Below are 11,178 nucleotides of genomic sequence, written 5' to 3'. Positions count from 1 at the left end.
CGGACGACTGCCTTTTGGCTCGTGAGCCGCTCGAACTCCTCGAGCCCGATGCGGCGCGCCATTGCATTTTTCCAGCACCGACAACAGGCGTCCGTCTCCACCGAGGTGTAGGAGCGACGAATGATGACGCGGAGGACCTCCTCGCCATCGCTAGCGGGCGGAAGCAGCTCCGCCGCAGGTCTGTAGGACCCATAGTCGGAGCGTCTGGAGGTGCCTGCGTTGCTCTCTGCCTTGCATGGCGATATAAGTGTGCCTCGGACTCCAGTAGTCGTGGCCGCAGGCTCGGCGGTGCGGGCATGAGCACCTAACGCTGCCTAGGAAGAGCAGGAGCTGGAGATGTCGGGCGCCACTGGTTGCCCTACCGCTTGACCCAGGAAGGCGCGAAGTTGCACCAGTCCCTCCGGGCCACCGGGGACACTGTGGACACTAGTGCAGAACCGGGCAATAGCACCGATTCATAAGGCCCTTTAGTGCTGGTTCCATAACCGGCACTAAAGTGTGGGCACTAAAGCCCCCCCCCCCCTTAGTACCGGTTCAGCACGAACCGGTGCTAAAGGGAAACCACGTGGCACAAGCCTGCTCCAGGGGCCTGGAGCCCTTTAGTACCGGTTGGTAAGACCAACCGGTACTATAAGGTTTGGGGGTTTTTTAGTTTTATGATTTCTTTTTCATTTAATTTTGTGTTTCCATTTTAATTCTTTTTGTTTGCTGGTATTTTACGATACTACACATTGTACACGTTATGCATATATATATATATATATATATATATATATATATATATATAATAGAATTTCTAGTAGAACCAATCATGCATATATATATATATATATATATATATATATATATCATCAATGTCTCACAAACCATCATATTAATTAATTCACACATACACACATGTATAGCTATATACAATTTCTCCTACATATGCATGTTGCCTTCGGAGCCAGTGGCATTAGCCTAATTTATGCCTTCGGAGCACGATGACAATTGGAAGTGGTTTTCATGGGGGCGGTAGCGGGTAATAGTATTCTCCCTTCGGATTTATGACCTGGTCGAGCAAAAATCCCGCTATTTCCTCTTGAAGTGCTTCTACGCGCTCCGTTTCTAGGAGCTTCTCCCGCACCTCTCTGAACTGTTAAGAAGGAGATCAATATGCATGTGTATTAGTTGTGTGACTAGATATCGATAATGGTGTAAAAATTGTGAATAGTGTTTTGATAAGCGTACCCATTCCTGTCTTTGAGATCTGCTCCTTTCGGACGCCATCATGCGAATGTTCTCGCAAACGCAGAATGCACACAGATCAGTCCCCTGCGCCTGCTTCAGGGCCTTTACGAGAATGGAATTTGATCAGATAATAATTAATCAAGCATGATAATTAAAGAGATGGCAGCTAGCTAGCTAGCTAGTACTACTTAATTACTTACCTTGGGTCTTCCCCATTTAAGCTTTTCTTTCCATTCGCCTTCCGTGACGCTGATGAACCTTGCCCAAGCCCTGCCCGCCGACAAAGAAAATGAATAAAGGGGTTATTAAATAGTTCATATCATGAAATGACGAACTAAATAGGCCGAGATATATAGTTAATAATGATTGAAATTACCTGTTGACTATCCCAAACAAGATGTTATAGTCAGTTTTTTCTTTGAGTAGTGAGTCCAGTATTTCAACTGTTCCGGCGTCAACTTTAATGATACACAAGACCCAGTGAAATCTGCATGCACACACGTTTGCATGTCTTAATTAAGCGGGCATATGTAAGCAAAAACATGTAGCTAGCTAGTAGGCAAAAACAGAGAATTTGTAGTACAAGACAGTGTGACTCACTGGAAGTTGTAAGGAAGTAGTATATCTTCATTGTATTTGAGGCGCTTCAAGAACTCTAGCATGCTGTCCTCTACGGCCTTTTGATGACGTGGATCTATTTTCCATGTGTATTCATTAACGGTGTTTGGGTCAATGAACCCAATGCCAAAGCGTCCACCTTTTCTCATTTCATACATCTTCATCCTGCATATAATACCACAGAAAAGAATATAGTGAGGATAATTACAGGTAATGATTGATCAAAAGGATCACTACAGCTAGCTTGAGACTTAAATTACAGAAAGAAATCACTTACAGACAATAGCAACTGACGATAGATTTGTCGAGTGCGTCTTGATTGTATAACTGAAACAGTTCAGAATACTCAACGGACACAGCTTTCTCATGGTAGTAATGCTCCTCCTTGACATTCACCATGAGGGACAATCGATCGGAAATCTTGGTAATGTTCATGTACCATTGATGCAATTCATACATTCTCGTTGGGAGGTTCTTGACCTTGTCTGGCTCGACCAAAGGTTGGCCCCGGACATATTTCCGTTTTATTTCATCCTCTCTAAGCACAGGCATGGGCTCGATCTCGAGGAGTTGTCCAACAGTGATTTTGAGAACTTCAGCCTGCATTATATGCTCCTCCGTTATTACCACATTGCCCACCTCAGGAACGTAAACTGTTTGCCCACAATAATATTGGGCGCGCGTACTGTCACGTGTTGTTGGCACAACAAGCGAGGGGATCGATTGCGCCGCCTGTTCTCCCAGCTGGGGAATGGTTTTCCCGCATTTTTTGACAGCTGCTTCTTGTTTGCTCGATCCCGAGCTCGCCTCCTTATGTAGACGTGCTCGATTTAACTTCCTGATGTGGCGCTCATAGTCTGTGTCAACAGGCTTGGGAGCTGGTGGTTGAGCCATACGAATGAAGTGGTCAATCGTTTCCTCAGGCACTTTCTCCCTTGGCGGCGGTGGCGGTTTCGGTGCAAAATGGGCTTCCACCTCGGACTTCGATATGGCTGCGATTTCCTCCTCGGACCTGTCATAAGCCCTCTGCGGAAGAGGCGTGAGGCTTGGACCATATTTATATCGCTTGCCTCCGCCTGTACTTCCTGTACTACCTCGACTCGTACCGCTACGCACCATAGCTGCGGGGTGTCTCTTCTGCGATTGCTGAGGCGGCGGAGACGGCTGACGGGGCTGAGTTGGACGAGGAGGAGTGGCCGCCTGAAGCTGTGCCGGACTTGGAGGAGGAGTGGCCTGAGGTTGTGCCGGACTTGGAGGAGGAGTGGACGTCTGACGCTGTGGCGGACTTGGAGGAGGAGGAGTGGCCTGACACTTTGCCGGACTTGGAGGAGGAGTGGCCTGACACTTTGCCGGACTTGGTGGACTTGCAGGAGCGGGAGACTGCTGACTCGGTGGCGGACTTCGACGAGGAGTCGGCTGACGCGGTGTCGGTGGCCTTCGAAAGATGATGCAATCCTTTTTCCATAGGATGATACGATGGTTGGCGTCTCCGAGAAAGCGCTCGTCGTCACCTCCAGGAATGTCAAGCTCTAGCTCCGAATATGGGTCCACCACCTCATCAACCAAGACACGAGCATAGCCCGCTGGAATCGGGTTGCAATGGAAGGTTGCCTCGGGGGGATTTGTAAAAGCAACGGCGTCCGCCACCTTCATGGATATGTTCTTCATTTTGACGTGTAGCTCGCAGCTAGTGTTCTCCGTGATGTCATCCACGGGGTATCTACCCAGCATTGCATCGTCCGGGGCGGAACCCACGCTGCTTCTCGGCATGGATGGGGCGGTGCTATCCAATGCTGGATCATTCGCTAGCTGCTGCAGCTGCTGAGACCCCCTTTGCTGGGTAAGTGAGTCGATCTGCTCCTGCTGCCGCTGGAATTTGACTACCAATTCCGCTTGACTTGCTTCTAGGCCTTGAAGGCGTTCATAGTCCCGCTTCCTCTGCTCCTCCTCCATCTTCCTCTTCTTCTCCTCCGCAATCTTCTTTCTCGCACGGGTTCTGTAGTCGGTGTTCCAGTCTGAAAACCCCTCATACCACGGAATAGCGCCCTTGCCTCGTGTTCTTCCCGGGTGTTCAGGATTTCCCAGGGCACGCGTAAGCTCGTCGTTCTCTCTGTTGGGCTGGAACACCCCCGATCGTGCCTCTTCTATTGCAACAAGTATCGCATCGTCGGCTCCCTTCAGACTTGCCCTCGTCGAAACATTGCCTGTCTTCGGGTCCAACTCCCCCCATGCGCATAGAACCAAGTCCTGACCCTGGGGGGCCAGCTCTTAGTAACCGGAGTGGCACCTGCATCCTCCATCTCTTTCTCAGACTTATCCCACTTAGGCATTGCCACCGCATAGCCACCTGGCCCCAGCTTATGGAACTTATCCTTTTTTCGGCATTCTTCTTGTTTATTCTCGACCGTTCCTTAGCTAATTCCGAATCCTTGAATTTCACGAAATCGTCCCAATGAGCACGTTGGTTCTCTAGTGTTCCCTCGAATACTGGAGTCTTCCTTCCTCCCTTGACGTACTTGTCCCATTCACGATTCTTGTGGTTCTTGAATGCAACCGCCATCTTCCTAAGAGCAGCGTCCTTGACTTTCTGCACATCTGCTTCTGTGAAATGATCTGGTAGGGTGAAATGTTCCATGAGAGTATCCCAAAGCAGATCTTTTTGATTCTTGTCGACAAAAGTAACATCTGGACGTGGAGCAGCGTCCTCTTTGCCTTTTTGTCTTTTGTCTTTTGCTGGCTCTCTCCATTCTTGAAGGGAGATCGGGAGTTGGTCCTTCACAAGAACTCCGCACTGACGAACGAACTTGTCCGCAATCTTCTTAGGCGCTAATGGTTCGCCATTAGGTCTGACTGCCTCGATATTGTACTTTACGCCCTCCTTCAACTTTTTGTTCGGGCCTCGTTTCGTCCTTTTGCCTGAAGATTTGCTCGATCCGGATGGCTGAAAGAACAAAGATCGATTCGTTAATATATCTTCAAGTCATTTAAAACATGTGATGATCACCAGATACCTGCTTATATAAATATATATACCTCGCCGGTCTTTGTTGTTTCAGGATCAACATGTTCTTCGTCATCGTCATAATCGTAGTTCATGACTTCATCAATTCGGTCGTCGCGATCGAATATCATATCACCCTCTCCGGTGTTGTTTAGAAATTCGGAGCCGTCATAATCTTCTTCATTCTGATCATCATCTGGCCCGCGTATCATATCGAACATGGTCTGTTCTCCCTCTCTGTCGGTATTGTCTGCCATAGCTTTTATTTAACTAATTCAAAAGAAATATAAAACAATTTAGTATTCAAATTACATCGTCTCGAATAATAGATATAATCTCGAATACTTCGTCTAGAATAATAGATATAATCTCGAATACATCGTCTCGAATAATATATAATATTGAATAGTACATCACTGGCTAGCTAATTAAAGATCGAATACTACAGAAGAATCTAGGACACTCGCGGTTCCTGCGGCGCGGGCGGTGGACACCCAAAGAGAAGGAACCCTCACAGGATCATAGCTGAAGTGAGATCCCCGAAGATACTGCCAGGTATTGGAGAACCTGCCGCCCTCTAACGCAACCATGTAGCGATGGACGTGCTCGTCCTCCTCCCTGACACGGCGACGTACCACCTCCGGCGGGGCCGGGTCCCTCCGCACCGAAACTGGCCCACGCGAACGCCACCAAACGAGATCAGGGTCGACGACGGGACCCGGGGCCGGGTTCCTCATCAAGCGGCGCGCCCCTCCAGGCAGCACCTCCCAGTGCCAGCCCGGCGGAGCCCAGTCCCGGACATGGGTCGGCTGGACGTCGTCGCGGACGGGTCGACGGCGAGGATGCGGGCCGGGCATCGTCGAGAACAAATACTAGCTATATGCCCGCAAAAAGTAATATTTTTTTAATGATTGGATTTTGATAACTAAAATTTCTAACATTTCTACTATTTCAAAAATCTATATACTATTTCATACTAATTAAGCATCTAACACTAAAAACAGAAAACACAACTTCTATACATCCATTAAAAAACTGAAAAACAACATTATATAAAAAATTTCCATACTAATTAAACAGTAATTATATACTAATAATAATAATCTAAATTATATACTAATTAAACATAAAAAAATTCCATACTAATTAAACACTAATTTCCATATTAAAAATTTTGATAACTAAAACAATAATAATCTAAATAATCTAAACTAATTAAACATACAAAATATGTATATACTAATATATACATGCATTAATTCATACATATGTGTGTGTGTGTTCCATATAAAAATTTTGATAACTAAAACAATAATAATCTAAATAATCTAAATTATATACTAATTCATGCTTGTGTGTGTGTGTGTGTTTTGATAACTAAAACAATAATAATCTAAATAATCTAAATTATATACTAAGTCATGCTTGTGTGTGTGTGTGTGCTCGGGGCCGGGAGGGGTGGCGCCCATGGTGGCCGCCGGGGGCAAGGGAGAGAGGTTAGAGGGGGAGAGCTCACAGCGGGGCGACGGCGACGGCGAGGCGACGGCGGCGACGGGGACGGGGCGGCGACGGGGACGGGGGCGGCGACGGAGACGAGGGCGGCGACGGGGACGGGGGCGGCGACGGGGACGGGGGCGGGCCCGGGGCGGCGACGGGGACGGGGCGGCGACGGAGACGAGGGCGGCGACGGGGACGGGGGCGGCGACGGCGACGGAGACGACGGAAACAGAGGAAGAATGAAAATTTCGTAAGTCGAGTATATATAGAAGGCACCTTTAGTACCGGTTGGAGCCACCAACCGGTACTAAAGGCCTGTTTTGGCCAGGCCAAGCGGCGGGAAGCGACCCCCTTTAGTACCGGATGGTGGCACAAACCGGTACTAAAGGACCCCCCCCTTTAGTACCGGTTTGTGCCACGACCTGGTACTAAAGGGGTCGCGCTGCCACCCCAAAGTTTAGTCCCACCTCGCCGGGCGAAGGGCAGCCGCACTGGTTTATAAACCCAGCCACGGCTACCACTTCGAACTCCTCTATATAGCTAGCAGGCTTGTGGGCCTAAACTTTGCGCGCGGCCCTGTGAGTCTGCTGGGCCTTTAAGGCCTGTAATTACACACCTGTGGCCTATCAGGCCCACAGGGCAGCGCCCCAATTTTTTATAGTTTTTTTCTTTTCTGCTTTATTTTCTTCTATTTATTTTTGCGTAGTTTTTTGTATAGTTTTTATTTTCTGTTATATTTATTTTCTTCTATTTATTTGTGAGTAGTTTTTCATCTAGTTTGCCAAAATTCAACATTTTCAGAGTTCATTTTGTAGTGATTTTCAATTTCACGGTCATTTTGTAAACGATTGAAAAATAGCAAATATAATTTTTTTTCCTTTTCTGCTTTATTTTTTCTTCTATTTATTTCTGAGTAGTTTTTTCTTTTCTGCTATATTTATTTTCTTCTATTTATTTTTGAGTAGTTTTTTTATATAGTTTTTTTCTTTTCAGCTATAGTTTTTCTTTCTTTTCTGCTATTTTTTCTGTTAGTGCCCGTAGTTTTCAAATTTGAATAGTTTAAATTTTGAATTATTTGAAATTAGTGTGAATTTGTTTGCACATAAAATTTCTTCGCGTTTCAAATGCCAAAACACATAACTACCCTAACTATTACAGAGATTCCCCTCTCGGTGCGAAACACAGAAGAAAGTGATGATAGCTAGTGAAGCCGATCACATCCCAGATCTTTGGGTGTGAAACTTTTTCTTCGCGTGTGTCCCTTTGCGCCGTAACCATGGAAAATCTTCATCATTTAACGGGATGCTCGGGTCAATATTCACTGTGAATGGAGCAATTTCATCAAACTTTTCATAATCTTCTGACTTGTCTGTCTTGTCATCCACTCCCACGATGTTTCTCTTCCCAGAAAGAACTATGTGCCGCTTTGGCTCATCGTACGATGCATTCGCTTCCTTATCTTTTCTTTTTCTTGGCTTGGTAGACATGTCCTTCACATAGAAAACCTGTGCCACATCATTGGCTAGGACGAATGGTTCGTCTGCATACGCAAGATTGTTGAGATCCACTGTTGTCATTCCGTACTGCGGGTCTTCCGTTACCCCGCCTCGTGTCATATTGACCCATTTGCACCGAAACAAAGGGACCTTTAAACCACGTCGATAGTCAAGTTCCCATATGTCCTGTATATAACCATAATATGTTTCCTTTCCCGTCTTGGTTTCTGCATCAAAGCGGACACCACTGTTTTGGTTGGTGCTCTTCTTATCTTGGGCGATCGTGTAAAATGTATTACCATTTATCTCGTACCCTTTGAAAGTCATTATATTCGAAGATGGTAACTGGGACAGCAAGTACAGGTCATCTTCAATAGAGGTGTCATGCATGGTACGTGTCTGCAACCAGCTGGCGAAACTCCTGGTTTGTTCACGTGTAATCCAGTCATCAGACCGCTCCGGGTGTTTGGAGCGTAGCAAATTCTTGTGTTCATCCATATACGGAGCCACCAAGGCGGAATTCTGTAGAACTGTGTAGTGTGCTTCAGTGAGAGAATGTCCGTCCATACATATTATTTGTTCCCCTCCTAGCGTGCCTTTTCCATCCAGTCTGCCCTTATGCCGCGATTCAGGAACACCAATCGGCTTAAGGTCAGGAATAAAGTCAATACAAAACTCAATGACCTCCTCATTTTGATGGCCCTTGGAGATGCTTCCTTCTGGCCTAGCACGGTTATGAACATATTTCTTTAAGACTCCCATGAACCTCTCAAAGGGGAACATATTGTGTAGAAATACAGGACCCAAAACGTTAATCTCTTCGCATAGGTGAACTAGGACGTGCGTCATGATGTTGAAGAAGGATGGTGGGAACACCAACTCGAAACTGACAAGACATTGCACCAAATCATTCTGTAACCTTGGTATGATTTCTGGATCGATTACCTTCTGAGAGATTGCATTGAGAAATGCACATAGCTTCACAATGGCTAATCGAACGTTTTCCGGTAGAAGCCCCCTCAATGCAACCGGAAGCAGTTGCGTCATAATCACGTGGCAGTCATGAGACTTTAGGTTCTGGAACTTTTTCTCTGCCATGTTTATTATTCCCTTTATATTCGACGAGAAGCCAGACGGTACCTTAATACTGAGCAGGCATTCAAAGAAGATTTCCTTCTCTTCTTTGGTAAGAGCGTAGCTTGCATGACCCTGATGTATGCCGTCTTCTCCGTGCATACGTTGCTGGTCCTCCCGTGCCTCAGGTGTATCTTTTGTCTTCCCATACACGCCCAAGAAGCCAAGCAGGGTCACGCAAAGATTCTTCGTCACGTGCATCACGTCGATTGCGGAGCGGACCTCTAGGTCTTTCCAATATGGCAGGTCCCAAAATATAGATTTCTTCTTCCACATGGGTGCGCGTCCGTCAGCGTCCTTTGGAACAGGTTGTCCGCCAGGACCCTTTCCAAATATCACCTTCAAATCCTTGACCATATCATGTACATCAGCACCAGTACGGTGGCGAGGCTTCGTCCGGTGATCCGCCTCACCTTTGAAATGCTTGCCTTTCTTTCTTACGGGATGCCTGCTCGGAAGAAATCGACGATGTCCCAGGTACACATTCTTCTTACAACTATTCAAATATATACTGTCGGTATCATCCAAACAGTGCGTGCATCCGCGGTATCCCTTGTTTGTCTGTCCTGAAAGGTTACTGAGAGCAGGCCAATCATTGATGGTCACGAACAGCAACGCCTTTAGGTCAAATTCTTCCCCCATGTGCTCATCCCACGCACGTACACCTGTTCCATTCCACAGTTGTAAGAGTTCTTCAACTAATGGCCTTAGGTACACATCAATGTCGTTGCCGGGTTGCTTAGGGCCTTGGATGAGCACTGGCATCATAATGAACTTCCGCTTCATGCACAACCAAGGAGGAAGGTTATACAAACATAGAGTCACAGGCCAGGTGCTATGGTTGCTGCTCTGCTCCCCAAAAGGATTAATGCCATCTGCGCTTAGACCAAACCATACGCTCCTTGCGTCATCTGCAAACTCCTTCCCGTACTTTCTTTCGATTTTTCTCCACTGCGACCCGTCAGCGGGTACTCTCAACTTTCCGTCTTTCTTACGGTCTTCTCTGTGCCATCGCATCGCCTTGGCATGCTCTTTGTTTTGGAACAAACGTTTCAACCGTGGTATTATAGGAGAATACCACATCACCTTGGCAGGAATCTTCTTCCTGGGGCGCTCGCCCTCGACATCACCATGCTCATCGCGGCTGATCTTATAGCGCAATGCACCACATACCGGGCAAGCGTTCAAATCCTCGTACTCACCGCGGTAGAGGATGCAATCATTAGGGCATGCATGTATCTTCTGCACCTCTAACCCTAGAGGGCAGACAGCCTTCTTTGCTTCGTACGTACTCTCGGGCAATTCGTTGTCCTTTGGAAGCATATCCTTTATCATTACCAGCAACTTTCCAAATCCCTTGTCAGATACACCATTCTCTGCCTTCCATTGCAGCAATTCCAGTGTGGTGCCCAGCTTTTTCTTGTCACCTACGCAATTCGGGTACAACAATTTTTTGTGATCCTCTAACATGCGCTGCAACTTCTTCTTCTCCAAATCACTTGCGCAGTTTCTCTTTGCATCGGCAATGGCCCGACCTAGATCATCAACGGGCTCATCTGATGCCTCTTCTTCAGCTTCTTCCCGCATTGCCGGCTCAGCTTCTTCCCGCATTACCGGCTCAGCTTCTTCCCCCATTGTTGTATCATCGTATTCAGGGAACCCATGGCCAGGATAGCTGTCGTCGTCCTCTTCTTCTTCATTGTCTTCCATCATAACCCCTCTTTCTCCGTGCTTGGTCCAAACATTATAGTGGGGCATGAAACCGGACTCAAACAGGTGGACGTGAATGGTTCTTGACGTAGAGTAATTGCGATCATTCTTACAGCCAGCACATGGACAAGGCATAAAACCATCCGCCCGCTTGTTTGCCTCAGCCGCAAGCAGAAAAGTATGCACGCCCTCAACGAACTGGGGAGAGCATCGGTCATCGTACATCCATTGCCGGCTCATCTTCATTACACAACACCGAATAGACCAAATTAATACAAGTTCATACATAAAGTTCATACAACACTTAAATGCAACAAACAAATAACTCTCTAGCTAAAGCATTTAAATGCAACAACAAATGCGATCAAGATCGCAACTAAGGTAACAATTGATCCAACAGCATAATGATACCAAGCCTCACTATCGATGGCATATTTTCTAATCTTTCTAATCTTCAAGCGCATTTTCTCCATCTTGATCTTGTGATCATCG

This window comes from Triticum aestivum, chromosome 1B (assembly GCF_018294505.1).
Source record: "Triticum aestivum cultivar Chinese Spring chromosome 1B, IWGSC CS RefSeq v2.1, whole genome shotgun sequence".
Classification (NCBI taxonomy): Eukaryota; Viridiplantae; Streptophyta; class Magnoliopsida; order Poales; family Poaceae; genus Triticum; species Triticum aestivum.
The sequence above is the reverse complement of the archived record's forward strand: the minus strand, read 5'-3'. Positions refer to the sequence as shown.